Consider the following 5,665-nt stretch of genomic DNA (forward strand, 5'->3'; position numbering starts at 1 on the left):
ACCATGTCTTCAGGGTGCGCTTGTCTCAAATGCTAGGAAATTTACAAACTTAGCCCCCGTTTAAAATTTCCTACATCACAGCAATATTTGCCGACGAGAGTTTGTTTTGGCACCCACCATGTATGAATCAGGGAGGGAGTCGATTTCGGCCGAGGAGACACTATGTTTTCGCACCCACTGTGTATGAATCCGGGTGAGAGGCGATTATGTCACGTTTGAGTGAAATTACAAACCTACCCATATCGAAACCTCTAGAAATCGAGCCGATAGGCTTTGCGTGTCAGGGATAGGCAGTAATTTCCATCTCGCAGATTTTGGTTTCGGGCGGTTACTGCGACTTTCCCCGCTTCGTTCAAATTTTTGCAGAGCAAGAGTGCACGTTTACCGTGCCAACTCAATTCGAATCCAGTTTGTATTCTATTTTTGTTCGGGCAGGATCCATTTTCGATTGGAATAAAATTCTATATACATCATTTTTATATATACTTTCAAAAGCACAACAAAGAATTCTGCTCCTTCATATATATAATATGATTTACAAATACAATGATCTCAAAATCATAAGGTTGAATTCAAAAATTTTAAACCAAATTATGTTCTACTAACATGTATGGATCATTAATATCTACATATTAAATAACATAGATGTGCGTGAATTCATATGAGTATGCATGTTTGATAGATCAATTTTGGTTCGAGTATGAATTACATGTATCATCATCTCGAATTCAATATTTGAATCCCTTTATGTTGACATTTCTATACACGCAACTAATATTTGAATCTCCTTTCACGCCCATCTCTCTCGCATGCTCCTTCATGTAGCTATCACTCTCTTTTCTCCAGCTCACCCGCACGCTCACTTCATGTTTCTCCTATTTTCGCAAACATGGTCTCTCGACGTCTCCCTTGAGAAGTGTCACACTCTCCCTATCATTATACATTGCACGGTTTTCATTATCTCTCACGTCTCTACCGTTCTCTGGTATCACTAGGTACCTAAGCTTTCTTGTTCACCGCCACACACACACTCTCACTCGTCTTTCACTTTGTCTTTCTCTCTATAGGGTTCTCTCACACACCCTATATCTCTCTAGATATGACTCATACCACTAAAATTACTCTCTCCCGCAGACACAACATTTGTTGCGGTCTCCTTTCCGTCTCCATCCCAGTTATAAAACTGACATTATTCATTTGTTTACCGATCAGACAAACTCCCCCCTCTCTCTCTCTCTCTCACACACACACACACAACCACACACACAACTCCTACTTCCAGTCCCCTTCCCGACTACTGTCTCTCTCTCTCACACACACACACAAAACTCTCACTTTCGCACCCCGACTCGTATTTCTCTCACAAACATTGATCGACTAGCCTCCAGATAGGTTTATACACCCGCACACTCGTGCTTCCACTATCGCGTACATGTCTCTCTCGCGCTCCTTGTATCTATGTAGATTTTTCGTCCCTTCTTGAGACACGCCCTCTCGATCGTGCACACACACACTATCACCTCATTTTAAGCTGATACCTCTCGCACACACACTCTTTGTGTCTTTGTCACACATGCACTCCGTCCTCCTCCTCTCTCCCTCTCTCTCACACACACACAACACACACACATGGGCTTTTTGCAACAACTAGCAAGATGCCCATGCGTTGCACGGAACATCAAGATGCATTTGTATGAGTAGTTTATCTTGTGGGAGAAAAGGATGAACGAGGGAAGGCCTTATTTGCAAATGTGGAGAGGGGTGTGGGTATCTTTTTGCAAAATTGCCATAGTTTCCTTCCTATCCGTCAGATATAAATCGGACGGCCTATATTGCAGGATGGCAGGCACACCATCATCACCAACTCTGTTTTTTATCTCTACTCTTATAAAAAGCATAGTCGGTGATGATGGTGTGCCTGTCATCCTGCAATATAGGCCGTCCGATCTATATCTAACGGATAGGAAGGAAACTATGGCAATTTACCCGCACTCCTCTCCACATTTGCAGATAAGGCCTTCCCTTGTTCATCCTTTTCTCCCACAATATCTTGATGTTTCGTGCAATGCACGCGCATCTTGCTAGTAAGAGTAGAAATTAGAGATATACCACTTCTCGAATCTTGAAACCAACAAAATTCCTCCCTTATCTCATCAAAATCGCCAAAGGAATATATTTTGTGTGAAACATAACATATTTTTAGTGATATATGTATTTCAAAACTAGACTATTTTTTCTATCAAATCAGTGAATATGTATTAATCTACTTTGATCGTGTGGCAACACATTGGCACATTGCTAGTAGTTATTACTACTGTATAATTTTTTGGACACTAGCCAAACGATGGAGTACATATACGAAGAGAAGAGGCGCACGCACGCAGTCGGTCTCTTGCTGTCTCGCACACATGAGAGTTACGTAAAGGCACCGTTAACAAGTAAACCCTAAAACCCTAGGTGCACGATTGCTGCATGCGCGGGTACCGGGTACGTGGTGGAGCGCACCTTTGTAGGAATAGTCAGCTCGCGTGATAATTTGATCCGTAGGAGTTGATGGTCGGGACCACAGGTGAACGACCTGGAGGCGGTGGCTCGCTAGTTGCCACAGGTCGAGTAGCCACATTTAAAATATCATTTTTTAGCAGGGTAAGAGTTCCAATTTTCAATGGCGCGTTATAAGTACTAAGTAGTTTTTAGAAAGATTGGTATGGAGCGAAAATGGAATTCATAACTACTACCTCCTTGGCGTATGGTTGTATGGGTTTATGTTGCGAGATGTTGAACCTGGTAGTTCTAGGGCAAATACTATGGTTTAGATGTTGGTTTTCAGTAATGAAAATCGGAAGGGGGAAACCCTTCTTTGATTAAAAAAACTACTACCAGTTCTGGTTTACTAGGCCCCATCGTATTTTGGGTCAAAGTTTGTCCACAAATTTTACTTGTAAAGTGTGAATGGAAAACGAGATTTTGTTATACCCAAACAGAAAAGGACTGGAGGGAGTGATTGCTCTGACACGGACGCGACCTCTCATAGTGCAGGCATTGAACCGACATGCCGACCAAGAGGGCCGCACTCGCTGCAGGCTTGGCTGAACGCGCCTCCTCGCCGCATGCAACCGGCTTTAGACTGCCCCGCCTGCCTCCATTGAATCCGTGCGTGTGTCGGCAACACATCCTTCCGCGAGATGACCGGCATTTTAGAACACAAAAAATGACCAAAATATAATTAATTACGCATGGTCTTGACTTGTTGTGCTCGCACGGTAGCAGGAGCTAGAGGTTTTTCTTTACTTATAACTCTCCTCACATTTTTTTGGCTTTGAAGTGAATCATGGTTGTGCACATTATCTATGAATGTGCAGATATCTGTGAACATGAGTTTGATGTGGAAGTTGAACTTGGAATGTTGGGCTTGCGCGTAAACTATACCATGTCTAATGCTTCGTCTGTTATTGTTTGGAAAGTAATTGCTGTTATTACATGACCCGAAAAAATTATTTTGTGCCACATCAGTAGATGCACGGAAATCACAACAGGCATGCTGATTGGATAAACATTTGAACCTAGCTATTAGAAAGAAAAATTTGTATTGACAACAGTTTTAGATAGCAGGAGATGCCTAGCCTGCTCTGCCTGTGCTAGCTTATTTCTGGCTTCTTCCATCTCTTCTTTGGCTTGGGTGAAGAGAGCATCTGATTGCTCTTTTTGCTTCTTTAGGAACTCAGCTACATTCTCAAGGGCTGCTGCATGCTTTCTTTCAGCCTTTACTAGAGCCACGAGGACACGAACAGTTGACGACTCCACCTGGCTTGTGTGTAATCCAACATCATCTGGGAATTTGCACCTTGTGTCTAATCCAGCATCATTAGGGAACTGGCACCTTGTGTGTAATCCAGCCTCATTTTGGAAACATGATCTCGAGGTTGACCATACTTCCCTCCTCGCAGGAACTGCATCCTGACATGAAGTAACTTCTTTTTTAGATCAATACTCAGAGGAACCCAGATCCATTTAGTAGAAGCCAGATAAACAGGACTCGGAGAAGTGAATTCAAAAGGAAAAATATAAAAACAGACTACAAGGTGAGAACACCCACTTCCTACATCAAGCTAAAAACGCAAGCATTGGGACGATAAAGACTCTTCTTATTACAGTTCGAAGAACACGAGGCTAAGAGAAACAGAAACTACAACATATACGAAGAACACGAGGCTAAACGAAAGTAATTGAAAGAGTGTTTGTCGGTGTTCTGGGAACGGGGGTCCCCAAACTTGCCTGCCTACGGCCCACGGCGTGGATCCACTAGCGGCCTGGTACGGCCCATCTTCACCAGCAAACACTCAAGACCCTCGCGAGGGGCCAAGCCTCGCGAGGCGGGCGACACAAGACCTCCTCAGGGGCAACCTCACTAGGCTGGCTCGCGAGGAGCAGAGAGATCAAGGCGAGGGGCACCTCATGAGGTTCCCGTGACGTGAGCCATGACGATCAAGGCCAGGCGGGCGCCAGGCGGACGCCAGCAGGCGCAGAGTACTGGTTTCCTCTTTGGTTCTAAAGGAGCAGGCGCAGGCGAGGAGTCCTGAGGCGTCATGCAAAGGTTTCCATATCGGTGCAACGAGACCAAGACCAGCAGGACGACAGGATGGAGGTCATCGCGTAGCCCACGACGGCGTCACCACCAGAGCCTTTGCCAGGCAAAGACCACCTTTTGTCAGGATAGCTTGTAGTAGCTGTCCCCCTTCGAATTGGTCGTTGTGGGATCCCTTACCGCCTAACATTTGGGAAGAGGACACGAGCCTCTATAAATAGTACTAGCCACCAACATAGGAGGCAACTGATCTTGGATCAGATCCATTCCGTCCACACACGCACAAGCTCACCGAGCTCAAGAACACCTCTCCTCAGGAGGTAGTTCTTCCCTTGTACTTGTTCATCCCAGCCTACAAGGCAATCCACCACACTGGAGTAGGGTATTACACCACATCGGTGGCCCGAACCAGTATAAACTCTTGTGTCCCTTGTTCCTCGGGTTCGGCGAGCTAGGCTTTGAGATCGTGGTGAGAGCGTGAGCTAGGGGGAGAGAGATCTTCATGCGCACCCCAGAGTTCGAACCTCAAGGGTTTTGCCGAAACCCGTAATCCGACATTTGGCGCGCCAGGTAGGGGTGCGCTGAGCTTTCCTTCCGTCGATCCACGCTCCACCGCTCCACCACGTCCATGGCAGACACGCGTCAAGCTCGCGCCAAGCGCCGCGCCGCCCTAGCCGCCCGTGTCGCTCAGACAGTCCCTGTCGGCGGGCCTCCCCATCGTTCTCCATCACCCGCCGCGAACGCCGCCACCGGCCTGACAGGAAACGAGCAGCAAGCATATTCGCTGCACCCCTCTGTGCGGCTGGACGGCCGCACCGCTACCCCGTCGCTGACTCCGACCGGCTCATCGTCCCACGCTCGTCGCGCGCCCACGGACGCACAGGTCGCGCTGCTCATGGCTTGCGAGCTCCTGCGCTACCGCCCGGTCGGCGACCTCTACAAGGACTGGCTGGACCGCATCGCCGAGCTCGTCCGCGCCGCTGGGGGATCCCCCGCACCGTCCCTCTCACTGCCTCGCCCCCCTCCAGCTGCGGGCGATGTAGCTCGTGGAGTGCCTCTGCCGCCACCACACCAAGGCGG

This window comes from Triticum aestivum, chromosome 2D (genome assembly GCF_018294505.1).
Source record: "Triticum aestivum cultivar Chinese Spring chromosome 2D, IWGSC CS RefSeq v2.1, whole genome shotgun sequence".
Classification (NCBI taxonomy): domain Eukaryota; kingdom Viridiplantae; phylum Streptophyta; class Magnoliopsida; order Poales; family Poaceae; genus Triticum; species Triticum aestivum.